The following is a 14235-nucleotide window of genomic DNA, read 5'->3' on the forward strand; positions in this document are numbered from 1 at the left end:
CTTATCTCGAACAATCAACAATGTTGAAAAAGAAAAAAAAGAAATATATGTAAAACCACAAATAAAACACAACAATCAGAATTTAACAAAAATAAAAAGATTAGTTTGAGAAGGAGCAAGCGGAAGCAATTAGCTAACCATCTATCATATTGGCCTTAGTAAAATCAGCTGAGGTTAAACATTTTAGGTTCAGGGTATCTAGTGTGAAAACACTCCTGCAGAACAGCAGGTTAGTTTTGCATTCTGATGGAGGAAAACTACACAGGTACACTGGATCTTTCTGGTTTGAACCTTATGGATAACTGCAGTTGCAAATATTGATAATATTGCAGTTGTAGTGTGTAGTTCACACACAAATAAACAGAAGTTATAAGCAACAGCCAATTTAAAGTGCTCATTTTGATCAGTGTTTTTGTTGAACTTAACTCACGGTGGCGCTATACACCAGCCTTAAGATGTTTGAATCCCTCTGTCCTTTGGGGTGGACGTACATTCTTCTGCTGTTGTGTCTAGTTAGGGACAATCACACTGGACTCGCAGTTGCTATTTGGGTGAACTGTCTTTGTTCGCGATGATGGATTCGGAATTTCAAACGTACGGGTTTCATTTCCTCCTTTTTTTGCATGTCACATATGGAGACATGAGCTATTCTTTTCCAGAGGAGATGAAGCGAGGATCAGTTATTGGAAATATGGCCAAGGATCTCGGGCTGGAGACGGGCACGCTGTCTAACAGAAGAGCCCGTATTGACACCGATGGGACAGACAAACGTTACTGTGACATAAACCTGAATAACGGAGAGTTGATTGTTGCCGACAGGATTGACCGAGAGGGGCTTTGTGGAGAAAAGGCTTCGTGCATCCTAAAACATGAGCTGGTGCTGGAGAATCCTCTCGAGCTACATCGGATCAGTCTTCACATTCAAGATATTAACGATAACTCGCCACAATTTAACGATGAATCGATCAAATTAGAAATTCGAGAGTCGGCGGTCAGGGGGGGCCCGTTTTTGTGATAGAGGAGGCGCACGATGCGGATGTAGGACAAAATTTAGTTCAGCAGTACAGCCTTAAAAAGAATGATAATTTCATTTTGGCCGTTGAGGGAAACACAATAGAGCTTGTTCTTGAAAAAGAGCTTGATCGTGAAAAACAACAAGAGATCAGTTTGCTCCTTACAGCTCTAGATGGTGGCTCCCCTCAGAGATCAGGTACTGTAGTCATACACGTCACTGTACTGGATGCTAATGATAACGCCCCAGTGTTTAGCCAGGCCGTTTATAAAGCCAGTCTGCCTGAAAACTCTCCTGTAGATACTCGTAGTGGTCACAGTGAGTGCTGCTGATGCAGACGAGGGAGTTAACGGAGATGTGACATATGAATTTGGACATGTTACTGAAGATGTGAAGAAGATATTTAGTATTGACCGTAAAGTGGGTGAGATACGAGTAATTGGTGCTGTTGACTATGAAACTACGACATCATTTGAAATACGCGTTAAAGCAAAAGATGGGTTAGGGCTGTCATCTTATGCTAAAGCAGTAATTTCTATCACTGATGTGAATGACAACGCCCCTGTAGTCAATTTGAAATCTCTGACTAACTCCATACCTGAAGATACCCTACCTGGTACAGAGGTGGGCATCATTAACGTGCAGGATAGAGACTCTGAGAATAACAGACAGGTCCGCTGCTCCATTCAGCAAGGCGTCCCTTTTAAGTTGGTCCCTTCTATTAAAAACTATTATTCTGTGGTGACCACAGGACAACTGGACCGTGAACTAGTGTCTGATTACAACATTACAATCACTGCCACTGACGAGGGCTCTCCACCTCTGTCCTCCTCTAAAACTGTTCAGTTATCTGTAGCAGACATCAACGACAACCCACCTGTGTTTGAGGAACAGTCGTACAGCGCATATGTGACTGAAAATAACAAACCTGGCTCCACTTTATGTTCCGTTACTGCTCGAGACCCCGACTGGAGACAAAACGGTACAGTGATTTATTCTCTGTTACCCGGTGAGGTGAACGGTGCCCCGGTGTCCTCCTATCTATCTGTTAACGGAGACACGGGGGTGATCCACGCTGTGAGGTCGTTTGATTATGAACAGTTCAGGAGTTTTAAAGTCCACGTGATGGCCAGAGACAACGGTTCTCCTCCGCTCAGCAGCAACGTGACCGTCAGTGTCTTCATATCGGATGTGAATGACAACTCTCCTCAGATACTGTACCCCGCCCCGGAGGGCAACTCCTTCATGACCGAGCTGGTCCCCAAAGCTGCACACGGAGGCTCTCTGGTGTCCAAAGTGATAGCGGTGGACGCGGACTCCGGACAGAACGCCTGGCTGTCCTATCATATAGTCAAATCCACTGATCCGGGACTTTTCACTATTGGTCTCCACAGCGGAGAGATCAGGACACAGCGGGACATTTCTGAGTCTGACAGCATGAAACAGAACCTTATTGTGGCAGTGAAAGATAACGGACAGCCCTCTCTCTCTGCCACCTGTTCCATGTATTTACTTATTTCTGATAACTTGGCTGAGGTGCCAGAACTGAAGGATATTTCTTACGATGAGAAGAACTCCAAACTGACCTCTTATCTGATCATCGCGCTGGTGTCTGTGTCCACCTTCTTTCTGACCTTCATTATCATCATCCTGGGTGTGAGGTTTTGTCGCAGGAGAAAGCCCAGACTGTTGTTTGATGGAGCAGTTGCCATCCCCAGCGCTTATCTCCCTCCTAATTACGCAGATGTTGACGGCACAGGAACTTTACGCAGCGCTTACAATTATGACGCCTACCTGACAACAGGTTCTAGAACCAGTGACTTTAAGTTCGTGACGTCTTACAATGACAACACACTGCCTGCTGACCAGACTCTGAGGAAAAGTCCATCAGACTTTGCTGACGCGTTTGGGGAATTGGAAGAGTGTTTAGAGGTATGAATACACAAAGCATCAATTTTGTCAATTGTTTGAAAAAATCAAACACAATTTCCTTTCAAACTTCAATTTGAGTCGTCTAATAGCTGGGTATTTACAAACTCAGAACATTGTTTTCTACTTCGCTGATAATGAGTTGTGGTGCATAATTGTATTTTGTGCCTTGTATGTTTTCGTCTGTCTGATCATTTCGGTCTAAAACATGTTTTTCGATTCTTTGATTCATTTCAATAATCTTCCTAAGAAGCTTTTTGTTTACTTTCCAAAATCGATTAAATTTCAACCATGCCACTTTAATTTTCATACTGTGAAGATGTAACATTGGGCATAATAGTTAAACTCTTGTTTAGGTTTAATTTTAGATGTTACATGACTCTTGTTAGTTTCAATCTTGTTATATCTAAATACATTCTTGACACCTACAGTTTATTAGTCTGGTAGTGAATTTGTCTTAGACTTAGCCTAAGTCTATTGATCATTTGAAGTTCTGGCATTCATTTTTTAAGAAGATTGTTCTTGTGCTGTCAAAACCATAGGTCAAAACATTGGTTTTAACTTTTTTACTAATATTTATATAAGTGCATATGGTTCTTGAATCATATTATTACTGAAGATATATAACTTAAATTAACCTTCTAGGATTGATTTTCAGTGTTGGACTTTGATAGATTATATTTGTGCCAGTTACATTTTCCAATGTCTTTTGATACTAAAGAACATCTTTCACACAGTCAGATGATCATTGTTGCAGAGGAAAAGACGTCTGTGGGTGTACGTTATCATATGCCAACGTTAGTATGCGATTTATTTGCTAAAGGTTTCTGGCAGTCAAATCTCTCTCTCTCTCTCTCTCTCTCTCTCTCTCTCTTTCTCTGTCTCTCTCTTCTTCAAAACAAACAAAAAAATAACAAAAAACATCTAACTTCTTATGCATGTTTTACTTAATTTGCCTAATTTTGTGTTACTTGTCTCAGAGAGAATTTCAAACTGAGCTTTGTGACACTTATTCCTGATGGCTTGTCCTTGATGTAGCCTTCTGTTGGTTGGATTGGGCCTAATTTGTATGGTTCTTTGGACAGAAGTGTCAGCCACATGAATACATTTAAATGTACACAGTGTTCTTACACTTAAGGTCAAAGAATAAATGTTATAATGATGTCTAGCAGGCTAATTTATATACAGTATATATACAGTATATTAAAAGCTGAATGACTGAAAACCCACACAGACATGCTACTTTTGTCTCATGCTGGTTCTTTAGGGAAATTACATCACCTGTAGTATGTATGTCTTTATATTTGAATCCAGTCTACTGCACTTTATTAACAGGTATATTGGTTTGGCCTTTCCTTTGTTGAAGTTTTTTAAAATGGTTGATGGCTCTCTGGTCCGACCACTTTGATTGTGTAATACAGACAAATGTAGAGAGAAAAGTAGTTTTTGATTTTAATTGCAGTTGCATTGTAGTTGTCCTATGGACATGTCTGCAGTGATTGTACTTGCTTCATGATATGATCTGAATCATTACATTTTCGGGTAACACTTTAGAATAACTACACATAATTCATCATTTATTAAGCATTAGTTAACGATTAGTTAATGGTTTGTTCATGATTACATATTAATTGTTCATACATAGTTCATCATTAGTAAAGTATTTGTTCACACAATTATAAATGGTTTGTTCATAGTAAATAAGCCTATTAGTTAATGGTTTTTTTCATCATTATTAATTAATTGTTCTTACAGAATTCATCATCAGTAAAGCATTTATTCACATAGTTATAAATGGTTTGGTCATAGTAAATAAGCCTATCTTGAAAAATTTGTTTGTAAGTACATGATTTATACTTAACAAATAATGAAACAACCATTTGGAAATGAAATAATTTTCCCATCATAAACCAGTTACTAACTATTGCTAAATGCTTTGTTCATCATTTGTAAAGCATTGCTCCTATCTTAATTCTCATGAATGAAGCATTTGTGTACACACTCATAAATGGTTTGTTCATAGTAAATAAGGCTCTTGTAAGTTATGTTCATAAATAGAAGTTTGACACTTTCTAAGTATTGCAAAACCATTAGTGAATTAAATAATTTTCCCTTTTTATAAACTCTACAAACTAGTAGTAATTTATTTGTTTATCATTTGTAAAGCATAGTTCCTACATTCATTCTAATCAGTAAAGCATTTGTAAATGCAGTTAGTAAATGGTTGGTCCATAGTAAGTAAGCCCATGTAAAAGGTTTATCAGTATATTTTTTAATAATTCCTACATGATGCATTAACCATTTGTAAATTAAGTAATTTTACCATTAAACGTAACGGTTTGTTTATAACTAGGAAGTTAATGATTAACAGACTATCTAGACTTACATTTGTTCATGTCTTAAATAAAATGTTATGATTTAGAAAAAGGCCTAAACTAATAGCTTGGGTGTTAACACATCTGTTACAAATACTTACCAATAATGTAATCCGTGATTAACTCAAGAGTTACTACTGGTTAGTTAAGTTATACTGTGTGGGCCCATCTAAGGGAGGGACTTTCTATGCTTTACAAAACCATTTATAAATGAGTTCCAAAGGCTAACAGAACCTGGACACACACATGTATTGCTCTATCTGGACATGCCTTCAGAAATATAGTTAGTGTTAATACATCTTTAACAAGCACTTACCAACACATCAATTCATGATTAACTCATGAGTTACTACTGATTAGATGACTACATGGTGTGAGCCCATCTAAAGTGAGGACTTTCTATGCTTTACAGAGCATTTATAAATGAGTTGCAAAGGCTAGCCTACACAGAAACACAAGTAAAAAAAGTATTTGTGCCCGTTATTACGATGTAGTAAGAATGTACATTTATGAAATAGCTCGTTGATATCAGGGTGAATTTGGACCAGAACCAGAAGAAAACTAGATTGTTAAGACCCATAGAATTGAACATCAATAAAGAGACTAGGAAACCAGGATAAAGTTTGAGAAGTGTATTAATATACACAGAAACATGGCATACACATATACAGATAAAACACAGGTATGAAAAATAACAACTAAAATAATAAAGGCGCTCATAAAGAAACCCTTTTCAGTTCTATGAGCTCAATTGTTCTTTGATGACAAAGAGTTCAGAGATGTTCAACGTTGGGGCCCATATGAGTTTGGTTTCTGTTTGTCCTACCACCATAAAAGATGGAATCCAGGGCAATCCGTATAAGTTCTGAGTCTTGATCCTGTAGCTGCCACCCAGCCCACTGAACTGGGAATCTCTAACCCCTGGAAGACTCTGGGATCTGAAGAATCAATGTGATCCAATATCTGTCTCTGGACGGGACCTCCCGTGCGTGGCGCTTCTCAAATCTCCACCTCCTCCATCTGTAGATGAGGTAAAATCAGTTCTCTCTATTACTATTCAGAAACAAAATCAATTGCTTAGACTACAGTAAAATAATTTTTCAGTTAACCCATATTGAAATATCTAAATCTCTATTCAGTTGTACAACCGTTCTAAAATGTCTTCTCTTAAGTATCAAAAGTATCCCTTTCAGGTATCAAAGAGTACATTTATATTAATAGGTAACCTTTATACAAAAACTACATTTTCTAATTCAAGTTTTAAGGAACCTACCTTAGTTACATTAACACTATTCTTAATAAGATTGCATAAATTGCATGTAAACATCTCTCAAATTGTATTATTTTCCCCATAACTTAAGCTACAGTGTTGTAATTTAGAGAAATTAAGACATGCGTGCTTATTTATCCTCCTGCCCAGCTAACAGTAGAAAGAATGCACTAAAATTAGCCTCTTTGAGTTACTTCTCCATAAACTCCGTTAAACAATTAAACACACAACTTGTACTAAAATTCATTCAACAAATACCACAGCTAGCAGTAGTGTTAAAAGCAACATTACTTTCCATAACCAATAGATAGAATCATTAGCCTTTCACAGGCAATACGCAGTACTCCGCTAGCCTTTTGTGGCTAATTACCCTATTAGCATATGAATACAGCATCTTAGCTAACCCGTTAGCTTTGTACTATTAGCACCGTTCTCTTAGCTAATACATCCATGATTAGCACCGATTAGCATGGATGCTAGCGACTCTATTGTTAAGGAATTACTCACCATTTTAATGGAATTCACTGCCTTTAACTCCGTGACGACAGTGGATTCAGACAGAGATCTCTTCGTTCTATTCACAGCAAAGCATAGCCAGTATTAGATCGGATTTAATTCACTAAATGTCGTTCTTTTTCTCTTACCGAGTGAATAACGGCTGCCTACGTTCGGTTCCGATGTAGCGCCAAAGGGACGTGAGGAGACGTAAATCTAGAGATCTGACGTGCCTAGTTGATAGCTGATTGGTCAGCTCACAGACCCGAGTTCACCCATTGGCTTATTTACAAGCCCATCAAAGCTAAGTGAAAGTTAAATCGTTTTCCACTATTTTCTCCCATATCTCTTACAACTACTTTTGACCATATTTTAATAACTTGGAAAACAAAATGAAATGTCTCAAAATAAAATAAAAATATAGGGGCTTGTCATTTTGTTAACTTTGATGGGCTTGTAAATAAGCCAATGGGTGAACTTGGGTCTGTGAGTTTACCAATCAGCTATCAACTAGGCTTGTTTGTTGAGCTCTATATTCACGTCCCTCACGTCCCTTTAGGCGCGCGCTCAAAACGTCATATAAGCCTGTTGTCATTCACTCGGTAAGAGAAAAGAACGACATTTAGTGAATTAAATCCGATCTAATACTGGCTATGCTTTGTTGTGAATAGAACGAAAGAGAGCTGTGCCTGAATCCACTGTCGTCACGGAGTTAAAGGCAGTGAATTCCATTAAAATGGTGAGTAATTCCTTAACAATAGGTTCGCTAGCATCCATGCTAATCGGTGCTAATCATGGATGTATTAGCTAAGAGAACGGTGCTAATAGTGCAAAGCTAACGGGTTAGCTAAGATGCTGTATTCATATGCTAATAGGGTAATTAGCCACAAAAGGCTAGCGGAGTACTGTATATTTCCTGTGAAAAGGCTAATGATTCTATCTATTGGTTATGGAAAGTAATGTTGCTTTTCAACACTACTGCTAGCTGTGGGTATTTGTTGAATGAATGTTAGTACAAGTTGTGTGTTTAATTGTTTAACTGGAGTTTATGGAGAAGTAACTCAAAGAGGCTAATTTTTAGTGCATTCTTTCTACTGTTAGCTGGGCAGGGAGGGATAAATAAGCACGCATGTCTTAATTTCTCTAAATTACGACACTGTAGCTTAAGTTATGGGAAAAAATACAATTTGAGAGATGTTTACATGCAATTTATGCAATTATATTAAGAATAGTGTTAATGCTACTAATGTAGGTTCCTTAAAACTTGAATTAGAAATGTAGTTTTTGTATAAAGGTTACCTATTAATATAAATGTACTTTTGATACCTGAAAGGGATTTGTATACTTTTGATACTTAAGAGAAGACATTTTAGAACGGTTGTACAACTGAATAGAGATTTAGATATTTCAATATGGGTTAACTGAAAAATTATTTTCATTGTAGCCTAAGCAATTGATTTTATTTCTGAATAGTAATAGAGAGAACTGATTTTACCTCATCTACAGATGGAGGAGGTGGAGATTTGAGAAGCGCTACGCACGGGAGGTCCGGTCCAGAGACAGATATTGGATCACATTGATTCTTCAGATCCCAGAGTCTTCCAGGGGTTAGAGATTCCCAGTTCAGTGGGCTGGGTGGCAGCTACAGGATCAAGACTCAGAACTTATACGGATTGCCCTGGATTCCATCTTTATGGTGGTAGGACAAACAGAAACCAAACTCATATGGGCCCCAACGTTGAACATCTCTGAACTCTTGTCATCAAAGAACAATTGAGCTCATAGAACTGAAAAGGGTTTCTTTTATGAGCGCACTTTATTATTTTAGTTGTTATTTTTACAACCTGTGTTTTATCTGTATATGTGTATGCCATGTTTCTGTGTATATTAATACACTTCTCAAACTTTATCCTGGTTTCCTAGTCTCTTTATTGATGTTCAATTCTATGGGTCTTAACAATCTAGTTTTCTTCTGGTTCTGGTCCAAATTCACCCTGATATCAACGAGCTATTTCATAAATGTACATTCTTACTACATCGTAATAACGGTTACAAATACTTTTTTTTACTTGTGTTTCTGTTGTATCTGCTAGCCTTTGCAACTCATTTATAAATGCTCTGTAAAGCATAGAAAGTCCTCACTTTAGATGGGCTCACACCATGTAGTCATCTAATCACTAGTAACTCATGAGTTAATCATGAATTGATGTGTTGGTAAGTGCTTGTTAAAGATGTATTAACACTAACTATATTTCTGAAGGCATGTCCAGATAGAGCAATACATGTGTGTGTCCAGGTTCTGTTAGCCTTTGGAACTCATTTATAAATGGTTTGTAAAGCATAGAAAGTCCTCACTTTAGATGGGCTCACACAGTATACTTAACTAACCAGTAGTAACTCATGAGTTAATCACGGATTACATTATTGGTAAGTATTTGTAACAGATGTGTTAACACCCAAGCTATTAGTTTAGGCCTTTTCTAAATCATAACATTTTATTTAAGACATGAACAAATGTAAGTCTAGATAGTCTGTTAATCATTAACTTCCTAGTTATAAACAACCGTTTACGTTTAATGGTAAAATTACTTAATTTACAAATGGTTAATGCATCATGTAGGAATTATTAAAAAATATATTGATAAACCTTTTACATGGGCTTACTTACTATGGACCAACCATTTACTAACTGCATTTACAAATGCTTTACTGATTAGAATGAATGTAGGAACTATGCTTTACAAATGATAAACAAATAAATTACTACTAGTTTGTAGAGTATAAAGGGAAAATTATTTAATTCACTAATGGTTTTTGCAATACTTAGAAAGTGTCAAACTTCTATTTATGAACATAACTTACAAGAGCCCTTATTTACTATGAACAAACCATTTATGAGTGTGTACACAAATGCTTCATTCATGAGAATTAAGATAGGAGCAATGCTTTACAAATGATGAACAAAGCATTTAGCAATAGTTAGTAACTGGTTTATGATGGGAAAATTATTTCATTTCCAAATGGTTGTTTCATTATTTGTTAAGTATAAATCATGTACTTACAAACATATTTTTCAAGATAGGCTTATTTACTATGACCAAACCATTTATAACTATGTGAATAAATGCTTTACTGATGATGAATTCTGTAAGAACAATTAATTAATAATGATGAAAAACCATTAACTAATAGGCTTATTTACTATGAACAAACCATTTATAATTGTGTGAACAAATACTTTACTAATGATGAACTATGTATGAACAATTAATAAGTAATCATGAACAAACCATTAACTAATCGTTAACTAATGCTTAATAAATGATGAATTATGTGTAGTTATTCTAAAGTGTTACCCATTTTTCTATTCATAACCTTAGGAACCACATCTGTATTGTGTCCAGTCTGTGTTTTTACTGGGTCAATTGAGGCTTGGTTTTGTGTTTTAGACCAATAATGCATTTTCTCAGGTCATGACGTGACAGAATATCAGTCACTGTTTTTATCAACATAGAGTGTGAGTTCCCTACAGGTAGACTAGAGGTCATGCTGACAGAATTAGGGACTTTCTCTTCTAGGTAACGCAATTAATTATTCTACTACAGTGATTTTGGTAACTCCTGTTTTGCCTGACTGTTTTCTGTGGATTGACTAAGTGATTGGTCTTAACTACTTGTGTCTTGGCTATGCCTTAATGTAATTGTTTGATTTACTGCATCTGCTTTTGTGTTGTTGATACTCATTGACAAACTGTATCATACCTATCAGTATTAATTCCTATTCTGTGATGGTAGGAGGTAACTGTATGTAGTGTTGAAAGGTATTGGCATTACCTTAAATCACTATATTTGTAGATCTGCAGTGTTAGACAAGTTGTAGTAGTATGTTTAGTGCAAGTGGTCTTTAAGGGTCATAGCCTTTTTTCTTAAGAAACACACACACACACACACACACACACACACAAACACAAATGCAGCCAACTTGACTCTGTTTGTTTATGTGACTGCTCTTTGTTATTTTGACTGTTTTTGACTATCTGGGCTAATTTCTCTGTCCTTGGTGCTGAACAGATAATATCTTTTCAGAAACTTGTTTAGTTTTCTCCACACTTTCATTAAATTCACACCATTACTCTGGTTTCTCCCTGATATGTGATTGAATAGGCTAATCAGAAGTTAGGCAGTACAAAATACATTTAGTGTGTTTATTATGATTGGTTTAAGCTGCAAGTATAATATACAAATTTATATGTAAATTGATGATTCTTTAAAGGTGTAAGGCTTCTTTGTAACTATATGAATGAACTTTCCTTTTAAATATTACAGACGACTACTGTCTTATTTAATTCAACTATAGATGCAGGTGCTCAGCATTCCAAACTTTTACAGCTCTGCAGATATGTGAATCTTGATTATAGTCATTACAGAAAATGTAGTTTAACCACTTTTGAAATATAGAAAAATGAAATGATCCAAGTTCAGATAATTACTAACTTGTGTAAATACGTTTTATTTTTTGGCCAGGATACAATCAGACAGTATAAACAGGAAAACAGTATAAGCAAGAGATTCAGTAGTTAAAAAGGATATAAAGCATCTATCATATTGGCCTTAGTAAAATCAGCTGAGGTTAAACATTTTAGGTTCAGGGTATCTAGTGTGAAAACACTCCTGCAGAACAGCAGGTTAGTTTTGCATTCTGATGGAGGAAAACTACACAGGTACACTGGATCTTTCTGGTTTGAACCTTATGGATAACTGCAGTTGCAAATATTGATAATATTGCAGTTGTAGTGTGTAGTTCACACACAAATAAACAGAAGTTATAAGCAACAGCCAATTTAAAGTGCTCATTTTGATCAGTGTTTTTGTTGAACTTAACTCACGGTGGCGCTATACACCAGCCTTAAGATGTTTGAATCCCTCTGTCATTTGGGGTGGACGTACATTCTTCTGCTGTTGTGTCTAGTTAGGGACAATCACACTGGACTCGCAGTTGCTATTTGGGTGAACTGTCTTTGTTCGCTTTATTCATCAACCTTTTAAGAACTCATCGTCGATGATGGATTCGGAATTTCAAACGTACGGGTTTCATTTCCTCCTTTTTTTGCATGTCACATATGGAGACATGAGCTATTCTTTTCCAGAGGAGATGAAGCGAGGATCAGTTATTGGAAATATGGCCAAGGATCTCGGGCTGGAGACGGGCACGCTGTCTAACAGAAGAGCCCGTATTGACACCGATGGGACAGACAAACGTTACTGTGACATAAACCTGAATAACGGAGAGTTGATTGTTGCCGACAGGATTGACCGAGAGGGGCTTTGTGGAGAAAAGGCTTCGTGCATCCTAAAACATGAGCTGGTGCTGGAGAATCCTCTCGAGCTACATCGGATCAGTCTTCACATTCAAGATATTAACGATAACTCGCCACAATTTAAGGAAGAATTGATAAATATTGAAATTCAAGAGTCGGCAGTCAGGGGCGCTCGTTTTTTTGATAGAGGAGGCGCACGATGCGGATGTAGGACAAAATTCAGTTCAGCAGTACAGCCTTAAAAAGAATGATAATTTCATTTTGGCCGTTGAGGGAAACACAATAGAGCTTGTTCTTGAAAAAGAGCTTGATCGTGAAAAACAAGAAGAGATCAATTTGCTCCTTACAGCTCTAGATGGTGGCTCTCCTCAGAGATCAGGTACGGTAGTCATACACGTCACTGTACTGGATGCTAATGATAACGCCCCAGTGTTTAGCCAGGCCGTTTATAAAGCCAGTCTGCCTGAAAACTCTCCTGTAGATACTGTAGTGGTCACAGTGAGTGCTGCTGATGCAGACGAGGGAGTCAACGGAGATGTGACGTATGAATTTGGACATGTTACTGATGATGTGAAAAGATATTTAGTATTGACCGTAAAGTGGGTGCGATACGAGTAATTGGTGCTGTTGACTATGAAACTGCGACATCATTTGAAATACGTGTTAAAGCAAAAGATAGGTTAGGGCTGTCATCTTATGCTAAAGCAGTAATTTATATCACTGATGTGAATGACAACGCCCCTGTAGTCAATTTGAAATCTCTGACTAACTCCATACCTGAAGATACCCTACCTGGTACAGAGGTGGGCATCATTAACGTGCAGGATAGAGACTCTGAGAATAACAGACATGTCCGCTGCTCCATTCAGCAAAACGTCCCTTTTAAGTTGGTTCCTTCTATTAAAAACTATTATTCTGTGGTGACCACAGGACAACTGGACCGTGAACTAGTGTCTGATTACAACATTACAATCACTGCCACTGACGAGGGCTCTCCACCTCTGTCCTCCTCTAAAACTTTTCAGTTATCTGTAGCAGACATCAACGACAACCCACCTGTGTTTTGAGGAACAGTCGTACAGCGCATATGTGACTGAAAATAACAAACCTGGCTCCACTTTATGTTCCGTTACTGCTCGAGACCCCGACTGGAGACAAAACGGTACAGTGATTTATTCTCTGTTAACCGGTGAGGTGAACGGTGCCCCGGTGTCCTCCTATCTATCTGTTAACGGAGACACGGGGGTGATCCACGCTGTGAGGTCGTTTGATTATGAACAGTTCAGGAGTTTTAAAGTCCACGTGATGGCCAGAGACAACGGTTCTCCTCCGCTCAGCAGCAACGTGACCGTCAGTGTCTTCATATCGGATGTGAATGACAACTCTCCTCAGATACTGTACCCCGCCCCGGAGGGCATCTCCTTCATGACCGAGCTGGTCCCCAAAGCTGCACACGGAGGCTCTCTGGTGTCCAAAGTGGGGGGGAAAGGGGGGGGGCGCGCGGACAAAAAACGGGCGGGCGGTGTATTAAATAAAAAAAAACCCAACGGGGGGGTTTTTTATTTTTTGTTCTCCCCCGCCACACACCGCACCCCGGCGGGCCTTTCCTGTGTGCAGACAGCATGAAACAGAATCTTATTGTAGCAGTGAAAGATAACGGACAGCCCTCTCTCTCTGCCACCTGTTCCATGTATTTACTTATTTCTAATAACTTGGCTGAGATGCCAGAACTGAAAGATATTTCTTACGATGAGAAGAACTCCAAACTGACCTCTTATCTGATCATCGCGCTGGTGTCTGTGTCCACCTTTTTCTGACCTTCATTATCATCATCCTG

General features: G+C 37.9%; 1 protein-coding gene and 1 pseudogene across 12 annotated transcripts in view; both read left to right on the plus strand.

The window, feature by feature from the left end:
* Positions 1-14235, plus strand: part of LOC120567191 (protocadherin gamma-A11-like) — a 270004-nt gene that overhangs the window by 83727 nt on the left and 172042 nt on the right. The window lies entirely within an intron of this gene.
* LOC120567238 lies at positions 477-2950 on the plus strand (annotated as a pseudogene).

The sequence above is a fragment of the Perca fluviatilis genome, chromosome 10 (assembly GCF_010015445.1).
Source record: "Perca fluviatilis chromosome 10, GENO_Pfluv_1.0, whole genome shotgun sequence".
Taxonomy (NCBI): Eukaryota; Metazoa; Chordata; class Actinopteri; order Perciformes; family Percidae; genus Perca; species Perca fluviatilis.